At 38.6% G+C, this 15,453-nt stretch overlaps 1 protein-coding gene across 11 annotated transcripts in view; it reads right to left on the minus strand.

Moving 5' to 3' along the window:
* The window catches only part of TAFA2 (TAFA chemokine like family member 2), a 582,804-nt gene that overhangs the window by 250,272 nt on the left and 317,079 nt on the right, over nt 1-15,453 (minus strand). The window lies entirely within an intron of this gene.

The following is a 15,453-nucleotide window of genomic DNA, read 5'->3' on the forward strand; positions in this document are numbered from 1 at the left end:
TTTCCTTATCTAAAGTAGTAGAAGAATGTATATTATTAGTGTACATAAACAAAAAGCACCCATATGGTATTTTCAAAGGAGAAAAACAACTTGTATACTTTCCCATTTGGGGAAAATGGTTTATGAAGGCCTACTACAAATTCAGTCCACTGCTGGGGAGGGAGGAATTTTCCTCTACCCTTCTAGATTCTTCTGGCTGGTCTAAGAAGTAAATCAACATGATACAAATCAACAGGAGGAAATTAAACAAAAGGTTAACAACAAGTATACATGAGAGAGACCCAGGAAAACAGTAACTCATCAAAGTGGGCAAAACCCTCACCTTAAATATCATCTCCAACTGAAGATAAAACAGGATATTGGGGATAGTGGTTTGGGACTTTGAAGGGAAGGAAGGCAACTCACAAGGAGATGGAAAAGCAAATATTTGCTAAAGACACGTTTGCTGAGCCTTGTATAAAAAAACGCCTCTTGAAAGTGAAAGTGGAGAGTGAAAAAGTTGGCTTAAAGCTCAGCATTCAGAAAACAAAGATCATGGCATCCCATCACTTCATGGGAAATAGATGGGGAAACAGTAGAAACAGTGTCAGACTTTATTTTTTGGGGTTCCAAAATCACTGCAGATGGTGACTGCAGCCATGAAATTAAAAGACGCTTACTCCTTAGAAGGAAAGTTATGACCAACCCAGATAGCATATTCAAAAGCAGAGACATTACTTTGCCAACAAAGGTCCATCTAGTCAAGGCTATGGTTTTCCCTGTGGTCATGTATGGATGTGAGAGTTGGACTGTGAAGAAGGCTGAGCGCCAAAGAATTGATGCTTTTGAACTGTGGTGTTGGAGAAGACTCTTGAGAGTCCCTTGGACTGCAAGGAGATCCAACCAGTCCATCCTGAAGGAGATCAGCCCTGGGATTTCTTTGGAGGGAATGATGCTAAAGCTGAAACTCCAGTACTTTGGCCACCTCATGCAAAGGGGACGACAGAGGATGAGATGGCTGGATGGCATCACCAACTCGATGGACGTGAGTCTGAGTGAACTCCGGGAGTTGGTGATGGACAGGGAGGCCTGGCGTGCTGCGATTCATGGGGTCTCAAAGAGTCTGACACGACTGAGCGACTGAACTGAACTGAACTGAACTGTAGAGAAAACGAGACACAGAGTGCATGTACCCTGTCAGAGTTTTCCGCACCACTGTCGGCCCACATTCTTTGCAGATATCTCTGGTGATAGCTCCATTCCAGGGAACACACTTCCTGTCTAGATTCTTTTAGGCAGTTAGGAGGAAGGTCAAAGTTTCTTTCTCAGTCTTTCTTCCTGAGTCTTGATTTTTTTTTTTTCCTAGCACAAAATAATCTGCATGCCACAGAGACATTTGGAGTGGCAAGTTTTGCTCCTATATCACCAATTCCATCAGTGATAGGGCTCTTTCTTTTGAACTTTTTGTTTTGTATTGGAGTAATGCCAATTAACAATCTTGTGATAGCTTCAAGTGAACAGTGAAGGAACTCAGCTATACATATACATATATCCATTCTCCCCTAATCACCCCTCCCATCCAAGTTGCCAAATAACATTGAGCAGAGTTCTATGTGCTGTATTGAATGTCCTTGTTGGTTATCCATTTTATTTTTTTTTTCCTTTTATTCTTTTTTTTTATTTTATTTTTAAACTTTACATAATTCTATTAGTTTTGCCAAATATCAAAATGAATCCGCCACAGGTATACATGTGGTTATCCATTTTAAATATAGCAGTGTGTATACAGTTCCATCTCCAAATCCCTAACTATCCCTTCCCTCCAGCAACCATAAGTTTGTTCTCTAAGTCTGTGAGTCTCTTTCTATTTTGTAAGTTCATTTGTATCATTTCTTTTTAGATTCCAAGTATAAGGGATGTCATACACTATTTCCCTTTCTCTGTCTGACTTACTTCACTCAGTATGACACCCTCTTGGTCCATCCATGTTGCTGCAAAGCATTAATTCATTCTTTTTAATGGCTGAGTAATATTCCTTTGTATATATGTACCACACTTTCTTTATCCATTCCTCTGTTGTTGGACATTTAGGTGGCTTAGCTATTGCAAACAGTGCTGCAATGAACATTGGGGTGCATGTATCCTTTCAGATCATGTTTTTCTACAGATATATGCCCAGGAGTGGGATTGCAGGGTCATATGGTAGCTCTACTTTTAGTTATTTAAGAAACCTCCATACTGTTCTCCATAGTGGCTGTACCAATTTACATTTCCCACCAACAGTGTAGGAGGGTTCCCTTCTCTCCACACCCTCTCCAGCATTTATTGTTTGTGGATTTTTTGATGATAGCCGTTCTGGTTGGAGTGAGGTGATATCTCATGGTAGTTTTGATTCTCATTTCTAATAATTTGAAATAATTATGAAATTCTCATTTCATAATAATTAGTGATGCTAAACATCTTTTCATGTGGCTCTTGACAACAAAAAAAGGAATTAACATACATATGATTAAATATTATTTTCTTTTCTACTTGTGTACAACTTTTGAAAAGAAACTTTAAGGTGGTAACTCTTTAATGAGAATAGTAATAATACTTTCCGAGGCTGGGAAAATTAGCTACAGAGGTGAAAGGGAAAAATCAGATGATGGTCCAGCAAGGAGACGAAAGATACCACACACACTCTCAAGTCTTTTAATGCCCTAGAATAGCCCATCAAACTTTTTTTTTCTATAAGACTCTAGATTTTTGGCACCCAAGTGCCAAAGGTGAAGATTCCATTAACCTTCTCATATCCTTCTTCTCCCTGGCAGAGAGTTGATGGTTACATATTTTATGAAAATCCACTGGAAATTATTCTGCATGGTACACTTTTTGCTGCATCACAGAGCCATCAAATTAAATACTAGAGGTAGGCTTCCCTAAGCTACAAGCTGCTGTCTCTGGGGGCTAAGGAACTATGAAAGCTAAGCAGGGTTCCAGGTAGACACAGAAATAGATAGAAATTAGGTTTACCCAGCTGAGCTTAAAATCAAGTTCCCCAAACTTCCACATAGTGAAAAAGGGCTCTGGAGGTCAAGGTAAAAGAGATACTTGTGCTGATGTAGGAAGGAATCTTTGTGTGCTAACCCACATTTGTTTCATTTCTAGATTTATCTCAGATGCTTCAAGGCAGCAAGGAAGGAACATGGAATTTAGGACCAGACAGACTGAATCCAAGTCCCAGTTCAATCTCATAAAGATTCTTAACAAATACATTCTTAATTGCTCTGAGCTATAGTTTCTACATTTATGTAAATGGGTAGGTGATAACTACTTCATTAGTTTGTCATGATTAAATAAAACAATAAAGTTTTAAATAAAACAATAAAGGTGCAGAACTTGAACCCAGGGGTTTAAAAATACATCACCTCCTTAACTAAAACTGTTCAAAACAGCAGCTATTGTCATAGTAGCAGATATAGTAAGAACAATAATAATGACCTTTAACTGAACACTTGCTAGACTAGGTGCAGTGCTAACACATGCACATTGTTGTTGCTTAGTCACTAAGTCGTGTCTGACTCTTTTGAAACTCCATGGACTGTATCCTGCTAGGTCCTCTGTCCATGGGATTTCCCAGGCAAGAATACTGGAGTGGGTTGCCATTCCCTTCTCCAGGGGATCTTCTCGACCCAGGGATAGAACCTGCATTTCTTGTATTAGCAGGTGGATTCTTTACCACTGAGCCACCAGGGAAGTTCTAACATATGCACATAGTATTCCTAAATCTCATAAAAGCCTTACAATATGGATGTTATTTCACTGAAAATTATCACTATGGAGTGGTGCAAAACAGTAAGGAGAAAGCTGGATAGGTAGAGATTTCATCCCTTGATTGGACTCCGGGGTCTGCCAAATTGGCATCTAATTTGACTTGAAGAAGCTTAAGTAACTTCTCCAAGATCACACAGATAAAAAGTTCCCAATGCTCATCTTGTTCATGTATTCTAAATACAATAGTTTTCCCTAGTATATGGAACATATCTCAAGACCTAAAAGTAAAAGAGATCCTTGGGGCCCAAGTAAATCCATATATCTTCACTACCATAAATACTCCCATTGCAGAGCTCAAGACAGTCAGATAAATACTGTTCCACAGACTCCCTTAACCAGAAAATGGTAAAGTAATATCATGATATAATTAAGATTATAGTATACTATTATATTAATTTATATATTAATAGTATAATTTTAATTATAATTTTAATAGTATAAAATTATACTATTAATATATAATTAATATATTATACTAATAATATTGTACTTATTAAGCAGTACTATATCCATCAGAGAGAGAAGACCAGAACCTCAAATCTAATCATGAAGTCCTCAACATGTGGCCTAGAGGAACCCAAGGTCTTACTCAAAAGAGCTCAGGGACTCCAAATTGATGAGTAAACCCTAACCCTCACCACCACGGATGACACTATACTAATGCATATATATGGAACCTAGAAAGATGGCATTGATGAACCTATTTGGAGGGCAGCAATAGAGACAAAGACATAAAGACCAGACTTATGGACATGGTCAGGGGGAGGAAGGAGAGGGCGGGATGAATGGAGAGAGTAGCATGGAAGCATATACACTACCATATGTAAAATAGATCGCTAATGGGAATTTGCAGGGAACTCAAACCGGGGCTCTGTAACAACCTAGATGGGTAGGAAGAGGTGGGAGGGGACCTACGTATACCTGAGGCTGAGTCATGGCAATGTACAGCAGAAACCAACACAATATTGTAAAGCAATTATCCTTCAATTAAAAATAAATTTAAAGTACAGGACGTAAGTAACTGTTCTGTTAGGAATTAATGGTGAGTCCAAACATCAACTAGAATCACATTTAGCACCTCAGAAAGGAACAAAATTACCATGATAATGATGAAGAACCCCTTTCCTATACTTCTTTATCATGCCCAGCTCAACTCAGATGAGATATATGATAACTCCTGGAACCACCAAATATATACCAACGAGATGCTCCATTGCCTGAGAAAACCCTGCCTCAAAGCAGAGAGAAACTGTCTTCAATTCATCCAGACACATCTTCATTCTATAATATTTGTGACACTTTACAAAGATACTTTTCTATATCTCAGAAGCTGTGCTACAGATATCCGAGTTGAGTGAGAGTTTCTCTAGACAGAACTTTCAATGTGGTCACTCTTGACATTTAGCACATAGTGAATTCAATGGCTTATTCAGGAAGGAAAAAAAAAGCTAGTCCAAAATCTAAATAAATGAAATATATTGATTTTACAAAGACTCACCACTTCTTGAAAAAATTTCCTTAAATAATCACTTCCTTACCACACTTACTGTGTGACTCTCCTTCCACACTTTCACTCATTGGGAAATGTATTTATAAAATGAAGAACATCGATTTGCCTCAGATCAGGTAAGATTTATGAAAAATGAGTCCACCTGGCTGAATTCATAAACATCAACTAAGCCTGTTATGAATACATATATGAAAAAACTAATTACTGACTATATAGCACCATCACTTGAATCAGGATGAAAAATAGAACTGCATATGCAAAGTGCTAAGTTTTGCTAATATTCCTTCAGTTCAGTTCAGTTCAGTCGCTCAGTCGTGTCCGACTCTTTGCGACCCCATGAATCGCAGCACGCCAGGCCTCCCTGTCCATCACCAACTCCCAGAGTTCACCCAGACTCACGTCCAACGAGTCAGTGATGCCATCCAGCCATCTCATCCTCTGTCGTCCCCTTCTCCTCCTGCCCCCAATCCCTCCCAGCATCAGAGTCTTTTCCAATGAGTCAACTTTGAAAAAAATGTTAATTTTATGAGAGTGTGCTTTATTTTTAAAATGTCTGGTTTCTGACAATATTATCCAAAAATAATTATTCAATAGTGAATGCCAAGAAACTCAAGCACCAAAATGATAAGCAATACTTTAACCTACCTTTTCCAGAAATACAATCTGTTTCTCAATTGATAGAAACTCATCATAAGCAACTGCCTATATCATAGTCCTCCAGGAAACTTTATCATGTTCTAATTCACCAAAAGCCACCACACTAAACTTCCATTTAATACTTGAATCAATGAAATAATTCATTGAGCTATTTATCAATTTATAAACACCTTATTAAGTATCAATGTGCTACATCACACCAATTTTAAACTCCATGAAATATAATCAGAAACTAATTCCTGATATATACATAGTTTCAGCATGAGATTTACACAGGTTTCACAAACACCACAGCTTTAACAAAAAGAATATGACATTCTTCAGTATATTCATTACCTTGAAATAGAAAAATTGTAACCATTGATCAAAGAAACCTGCCACAAGTTTTAAAACATCATTTTTTGCAATGAATAACATGAACAAAACCCAAAGAGAAACCGAGACTTTAAAAACTTGGTGTCTGACAGCCCTACTCCTCACTAAACTGCATAATCTTGGCCAACTTGGATTTCAAATTTCACATCTATAAAGTAGGAAAAAGCACAATTTCTGTCTATTTCAGAGAATTTTTGTGGAGCAAATGGGATAATTTATGAGCTACATACAAGTACTTAATGTTATTATCAAGGGAATTTTCAACTGAAAAGAGAGAAACTGTGAAATTCATTAGTTACTTAGCTCTCCTGGTGGGACTGTTCTCTTTACCCACTCATAGCAGAAGAGCCAAAAATAAGCTGTTTGCTGAAGTAGCACTCAGAGAAAAAGAGCAATACTCTGCACTGAAATGTTCACTCCTGGGGAAGTTCCTAAATTGCACTGAGCCTCCCTTTCTAAATAGAACAGTTTCCCAGCCCCCACTTTCCACACATGTGACAATACACTGAACAGTGTTCAATCTTCTTCACCTTTCCCATGTGTAAAATCAGCTTTATTGACAATATATTTAAAACCTATACGTCGTGCTTAGCACATCCCTTTATCTGTCAAAGAATAGGTTCCAGCGGCTGCAGATATAACAGAGAAACAGAACAGAAAAAAAGCCCAGACCCCAGTTGAGGTTATATTTGAGTATGCTAAGAACAAACAATAGGCTGAATACACAAGTGCACTCTTTAGTCTCTTACATGACCGCGGTGCCAACTTCAAAAACACAAGGGTCTGAGATCAGAAGGACCTGTGCTTGGTCTAACATTGTGCTGGTGTCGCCTTGAAATTCTGAATACTTTTGAACAAGTGGCCCGACATGTGCATTTCCTAGATGGCAGGTAAAACTGTAGAAAAAAATAAAGTGAGGAGGGAGATAGGGAGACATGTGGTGGGAGGAGTGGTCAGCAGGGCCTCAGCATGACCCTCTGCATCTTGAGCTGCACAAGAGTGCCCAGCTGAGCAGGCAAGGGAAGTCAAAAACCACCTAGAGGTAGAGAGAGTCTTCTTTGCAGAAAACTGTGGGGAGCTTTCCAGATAGCTTGCACAAGAGAGGACAATTACACAGATTACCAAGTATCACAGGTAACTTTCAATGCAGTAGCCCAGCAGCCGGTCTCCTTGTCCCTTTGCAAACCACAGAGCCATGCTTCCAGGGAGGGCACCACTTCGTTGACACATACAAGGTAGCAATGGGACTGCTTGTAAAAGAAGGCCTCTTTGAAAGGGTGACGATCGAATAAAGGTCCCCGGAGGTGAACAAATGAGTTGTACAGAATGGAGGAAGAGGAGAAGGCCAAAGGAACAGTAAGTGCAAAGACCTTGAGACAGGAGCTGTCTCAAATTCTTGCACAAGGCCAGAGTTCAAAAAGCCCTATTAATGCATACATGTGGAATCCAGAAAAAAATGGTACAGATGGATCAATTTGCTAAGCAGAAATAGAGACACAGAAGTAGAGAACAAACATATGGATACCAAGGGGGTACAGGGGGTGAGATGAATTGGAAGATTGCGATTGACATAAACACTCTACTATGTATAAAATAGATAACTAATGAGAACCTATTGTATAGCACAGAAAACTCTACTTAATGCTCTGTGGTGACCCAAATAGGAAGGAAATCCAAAAAAGAGGGGATATATGTTCATGAATGACCGATTCACTTTGCTGTACAGCAGAAAATAACATAACATTGTAAAGCAACTAAATTCTAGTAAAACTTTTTTTTCTTTAAAAAGCCCAAAGTGGGGGTGGAAAAGGGTCAGAAGGCAAGTGGCAGTGTGAGGCCATAACCAGAACTTTGGCTTTTAGTCAGATATGGGATGTCATTGATGTTTTGCACAATGTCATGTTATGGATTCTGGCTTGAGAATAGATTGAACGGGTTAAGAGTGCAAATATAGGGAGTGCAACAGGAGCTTGTTGTTGTTATCCAGATAAGAATGATGGTGGCTTACACCAGGATAGTAGCAGAAAAAAATTGGTGAGAAGAGGTTAGATTTTGGATATATTTTTTAAAGTAAAGCCAACAGGACTAACTGATGTATTTGTTAGTGGGTGTAAGAGAAAGAGAATGACTCCATGGACCTTACTCAGAAGAACTAGAAGGATAGTTACCATTAACCATTAAGATAGGGAAGACAGGCAGAGCTTGTTTGGTGGGAAATCAGTTTTAGATAACTTACAGATGACTCTTGAGCAATGGGTGTTGGGGGTTCCAACCCTCCACACACTCAGAAAAGTAGGTCCTCTGTGTCTATGGTTCTGCACATGGATTCAATCAATATTTGATCCTATAGTACTGTAGTATGTATTTAGTGAAAAAAATATCTGTGCACAAGTGGAACTGTGTATGTCAAACTCATGTTATTCAAGAGCCAACTGTATACTGGAGATGTGTAATCAGATATGAAAGTAGGCAGTAGAGTAGATATATGGGTTTGGAATTCAGGAGAAAGTCTAGGTTAAAGATTCAAACTTAGGAGTCATCAACATATTGATATTTAAGGTTATGATACTGGACAGGATCATCAAATAAGTGATTTAAATCATCAATAAGTGATTTAAAGAGGTCCAAGACTGAGACCCAAAGTCCTTCAACATTTAGAGTGAAAAAGGAAGCACCATAGAAAACTGAGAAGGACCAGCCAGTGGGATCAGAGCAAGACTAGGAAGGTATGATGGCATGAGTCCCAGGCAAGTACATCCAGGAGAAGAAGATGATCACTGCATCACACACATACTGCTCTGAGGTCAAGTAAAGTGAAAGTGAAAGTTGCTCAGTCAGGTTCGACTCTTTGCGACCCCAGGAACTATACAGTCTGTGGAATTTTCCAGGCCAGAATACTGGAGTGGGTAGCCTTTCCTTTCTTCAGGAGATCTTCCCAACCCAGGGATCAAGTCTGGGTCTCCCACATGCCGACAGGTTCTTTACCAGCTGAGCCACAAGGGAAGCTCAAGAATACTGGAAGGGGCAGTGAAAGTACCCTTCTCCAGCAGATCGTCCTGACCTAGGAATCAAACCAGGGTCTCCTGCATTGCAGGTGGATTCTTTACCAACTGAGCCCTAGTCAAGTAAGAGGTCAAGTAAGAGGACTGAGAATTGATCCTTCCGTATAGACAAATTGATCCACCTAAATAAATGGTGGCTATAATGGTAACTTCAAAAAAAGAGATGTGTGAAAAAACAGGTCAAATCTATAAACTACTTCATGAAGCTGATAAAATACTATAGTTGTGAGTTTATCATTTAGTTACATTAGGGAAAATTGTATTAATTTATTTCAGATGAATATAGTTTGATGCCAGATTGTTCCACATAGGAAACACTAGCTATTCATGACTATTGAATACTTGAAATATGACTCATGTGAGTTAGGAACTAAATTTTTAATTGTGTGTGCTAAGTTGCTTCTGTTATGGCCAACTCTATAAGATGCTATGGACCGTAGCCTGCCATGCTCCTCTGTCCATGGGATTCTCCAGGCAAGAATACTAGAGCGGATTGCCATGCCCTCTTCCAGGGAATCTTCCCTGACCCAGGGATGGGACCTGTGTCTCTTACATCTTCTGCATTGGCAGGTAGGTTCTTTACAACTAGCGCCACCTGAAAAGTCAATTTTTAACTTTAAATTTTAATTAACTTACAGTAAAGAATCTGCCTGCAATGCGGGAGACCAGGGTTTGATCCCTGGGTTGGGAAAATCTCCTAGAGAAGTAAATGGCAACCCACTCCAGTATTCTTGCCTGGAGAATTCCAAGGACAGAGGAGCCTGGTGAGCTCCAGTCCATGGGGTCACAAAGAATCAGACACAACTGACCAACGAACACACAGACAACTTTAAGTTTAGTTTTAAAACATAAACCTCATTCAGTTCTTTAAAAACATTTATGTTTGTTTTGAACAGCATGTGTATGTGAATCTATTTTTAACTGTAATTTTACAAAACTGAAATACAAATCAAGTGCTTTTCATGAAAATTTATAATTTGAATTGATAATACTACAACTGTTGACTGTAACCAAATTTCTAAGACTACTATTCACAAAACCTCAAAATAGATTATTAATAATTCTTATATTGATTATATATTAAAATAATAGTCTAGACATGGTATACAAAGTATTTTTTAATTAACTTCAGCTATTTTATTTTTTTATGTGGCTACTAGAAAAATTTTAATAACATGTTGGCTCACATATTAGACAGTATTGGTTTAATAGATTCAATGTTGTAAACAAAAGTAGGTCTTGCCAAAATTAAGAACTTGGTCACCTCTTTCATCACGAGCTTCTCTACAGCAACTGAAAAACAATGATGTTCAAAGGAACAGGTAATGTTTCTTTTCTAAAAATTTGCATGTCCAATTACCATTGTGTTCATAGAAAACCCCACCTCGGTTCACTGAGCCAATTTTCACCCATTCTACAGAAATCCTCCTGCAGTGCAGGAGATCCATGTTCTATCCCTGGGTTGAGAAGGTCCCCTGGAGAAGGGAATGGCAACACACTCCAGTATTTTTCCTGTAGAAGTCTATGGACAGAGGATCCTGGTGAGCTAGTCTGTGGGGTTGCAAAGAGTCGGACACAACAGAGCAACTAACACTCTCACTCACTGTCTTCAAAAATTTAACCAGCAATATATGCTCTGCGAGGATGAATTTTCTGATCCCTGTTAAGTCAAGATTTTCCCAGTCTCCTTGGTATAGAGATGATAGCATTAGTGCATTATACTTTTCATGACATGAAAAGTGAAAGTGAAGTCGCTCAGTCATGTCCAACTCTTTGTGACCCCATGGACTGTAGCCTACCACGCTCCTCTGTCCATGGGATTTTCCAGGCAAGAGTACTGGAGTGGGTCGCCATTTCATTCTCCAGAGGATCTTCCCAACCCAGGGATTGACCCTGGGTTTCCTGCATTGTAGGTAGACGCTTTGCCGTCTGAGCCACCAGGAAAGTTTCATGACATAGAAATCACAAATATCTGGTAAGCAGCCACACAACCTAAAAGGAAAAAAAACAGAGAAATGATACCAAGAATGACAGAGTACTATTACATATTAGCAGCAACAGTTTCAAATTTAATCTTCACAAAACCCCTCATTGTTATAGTAAACGCTAAGAGTCATTGAGTGGTATTCAACAGACATGGCAGTAAACACCTTACATGTATTATTTTCTATCTTCACAAGTCCATAGCATTATTATCCCCATTACACAGAGCAGAGGATAAGAAACTTACACAAGATTACACAGCTAATAGGGCTTCCCAGGTGGCTCAGTGATAAAGAATTCACAGGCCAATGCAAGAGATGCAGAAGATGTGGGTTCAAGCCCTGGGTTGGGAAAATCCCTTGGAAGAGGAAATAGCAACCCACTCCAGTAAGCTTGCCTGGGAAATCCCATGGACAGAGGAGCCTGGTGGGCTACAGTCCATGGGGTCACAAAGAGTCAGACACAACTTATCAACTGAGCGCACAGGCACACAGCTAATAAGCATCAAAGCCAAGATTAAAAGTTTAGGCAGTCCCTTATATTTGAGATCTGAAGGAAGCATAACCTTATGCAAAGGACTTCTAATACAAACATTTACAAATCTGAAAGCTGGAGAAATCGACTAGAGGAAATTTTGTCCACAGAAATATATGGGGGCAACAGTGTGACACCCCAGAAGACCTCGGAAATAAGGCAAATAAGACAATCAGAGACAGGGAAGGTCACTTTAAGGATTGATTAATATATTCAGAATGGTTTGATTCATATAAAGCACAAAACTTGGCAGAACAAGTTATATCATTTCATGATGCGTCTGTAAATTTTAAAAATTATAAAAAGCAAGCAAATGATTTTCACAAATGGCAGGATGCTGGTCTCTCCCTGGGGAGAGAATTTATTGTAATCATGGGGAGCTCAAGAGTGTTGTAAATGACCCATTTATTGTCGTGGCTGGTAGTTTTTGGATGTTTACATTGTAATTCTTAGTAAAACTGTATATATATTTTTATGCAAATACAATAGCTGTGACATCTTAGCTCTAGAGCCCACATTCCTATTAAACCCATACAGGAGGGGAGCAGAGGTCAGTAAGTATCTCTCCCGATTGCTGAGTCCTACTCAACATTCTGTCTTACTTTAATCATCATCTCCCCACCCAAGCCTAATTATCCTATTTAAGTAGTTCCTCTCTGTCTTACTATCATTTACTGCTTATCACTTGTGATGGTTAATTTTACATCAACTTGACTGGGTCACAGGAGACCCAGTTTCGATCCCTGCATCAGAAAAATCCCCTGGGAAAGGAAACTGAAACCCATTCTAGTATTCTTGCCTGGGAAATCCCACGGACAGAGGAGCTTGGTGGGCTACAGTCCGTTGGGTGGCAAAAGAGTCAGACACAACTTAGCAACTAAACAATAACAATAAACACATTTGAAACAGTAGACTGAGTAAAGCAGATTGTCCTTGCTAACATGGGTTGCCTTCATCCAATCACTTGAAGGACTAATTAAAATGAAAAAATTGGTATAGCCACTAGGGAGAATATTATGGAGATTCCTTAAAAAACTAAAAGTAGAGTTACCATATGATCCAGCAATCCCACTCATGGGCATATATCCACAGAAAACCATAATTTGAAAGGATACAGGCATCCCAGTGTTCACTGTAGCACTATTTGCAATAGCCAAGACATGAAAGCAACTGAAATGTCCATCCATGGAGGAACGGATAAAGAAGACGTGATACATATATATGATAGAATATTATTTAGCCATAAAAAAGAACAAAACAATGTCATTTGTAGTGATATGGATGGACCTAGAGATTGTCATACTAAGTGAAGTCAGACAAAGACAAAATATGATATTGCTTATATATGGAACCTAAAGAAATTGTACAAATGAACCTATTTATAAAGCAGAAGTGAGTCACAGATATAGAAAGCAAACTTGTGGTTACCAGTGAGGAAAGGAGGAAAGGAGGGATAAATTGGGGGATTGGGACTGATATATATACACTGCTATATATAGAATAGATAACAAACTAGAACCTACTGGATAGTACGAGGAACTCTATTCAGTACTCTGTAATGACCTGCTGTTGCTGCTGCTAAGTCGCTTCAGTCATGTCCGACTCTGTGCGACCCCAGAGACGGCAGCCCAACAGGCTCTCCCGTCCCTGAGATTCTCAAGGCAAGAACACTGGAGTGGGTTGCCATTTCCTTCTCCAATGCATGAAAGTGAAAGAGAAAGTGAAGTCGCTTAGTCGTGTCCGACTCTTAGCGACCCCATGGACTGCAGCCTACCAGGCTCCTCCGTCCCTGGGATTTTCCAGGCAAGAGTACTGGAGTGGGGTGCCATCGCCTTCTCCGCTGTAATGACCTATATGGGAATAAAATCTAGAGAGTGGATATATGTGTGTGCATAACTGATGCACTTTGCTGTACAGCAGGAACTAACACAACATTATAAATCAACTATAATTTAAAAAAATGATCTTACCAAGCAGTTAAATTTTGTGGGGTTTTTTTTTATAGGCAACCAATCATTCTAGAAAGTTTTTTTTTAATGGTTAAAATAGAAGAAGTCTAATATTTTAAAAAGAAAAATATCAGCAATTTGGACTATTCCCACTTAGAACACCATTTAGACTGAAAACTATGAATAAACAAAAAGTGGATGCCCATGTCTGCAATAAATGTGCACAGGTATGCATAAATATGGTGGCTACAATTAGACAACTGACCATTGGTTGTGAGATGAAAATTAAATGAGCCATCGGAAAGAGGAGAGAAAGGTCAGAACCACAGGGGAAAGCCTTGGCAACTTTGTCTGGAAAACAAAACTACAGAGGGAAAGGGGATGAAGGGTGCTGAAGGCAAGAGAAAAGTGAAGTTGTGTTACAAAGGAAGCATACTTTTTCCTTTTCTTCTTTCTCCACATGACACTGAAGGATATACTATGAATTTCAAAATAAGTCAGGAAATCAATACACCAAGCTAAAATTGTGTCACAGTTTCATTCCTGGCTTCTGGAAGGACTGTCAATAATGCCGCCTTTGGCACCCTTTGAAAGATGACCCAAATGATACACCCACCCCTTTAGGCTTACCTGAGGGAAGGATATCCACTGAACAGAATCTGGTGCTACAGGAAATCTTGAAAGTAATATGTAACTGTGTCGATATTTATAATGCCTCCTTTCCTCTTAATATTTATTCTGATAGTTTATACTTATAATTTATATTGTGTACCTGTACTATATAGTAGAATATACTCAGGAAAGCTAGGAGGTGAAGATAAGTTAAAATTTAAAATATTTCATGGAAAAAATTAGCTGGTAAATTCATGAATAAGTGCATTGGCACAGAGTTTCATACCTGCAATAATCATTAACTAGATTAACTTTTCTAAGATGCTTGGAAAAGGACTTGGCGTATGAAAAATATGTTAAATAAAAACATAAAATATGAAATGTATGTACATATAATACACACATTATATTCACTTTTCTCAAAATACTGCCTATTATGTAAAGTAAATATCTATTTGAAAATAGCCTACAAAGTCCTGATAAAATGCTACTTAATTTTTTATTATTTCCCTGTGAGTGATTTATGGTTTTACAACAGAAAAAACATTTGTTGCCAACATATTCCAGCTTAAATGCATTTTTATAGTTTGGCTTTTCTTATTTTAGAAGTAAGTAGAGGAGTCTCTAGGCTAAGTGTCTCTTGTAATAACTGATTTCAATTTCACTACTGGGTTGTGGAAGGCTGAGAAGCAATGGGGAGGTAAGTCATATCACAAACTATAGAGTTACATCAGGTGCTACCTGCCTGGCTTTAATTTTGAGTCTAAGACTGTAAAAAACATATCTGAACAAAAGAAAGAGATTATATTACTGTTTTTCAGATGGTCAAGCAAAATTTAGCTAAAGCTACAACTGCAGAGGCAAAAATAAACCCTGGTATTCTTAACGTCCAATAAAAGCTAGACTCTATATGTGGTCAAAAACTGTCTAAAGAAAATAAGGAAATCTTCCTCAAACAGGACATGGGGGCTACCTC

The sequence above is a fragment of the Bubalus kerabau genome, chromosome 1 (genome assembly GCF_029407905.1).
Source record: "Bubalus kerabau isolate K-KA32 ecotype Philippines breed swamp buffalo chromosome 1, PCC_UOA_SB_1v2, whole genome shotgun sequence".
Lineage (NCBI taxonomy): Eukaryota > Metazoa > Chordata > Mammalia > Artiodactyla > Bovidae > Bubalus > Bubalus kerabau.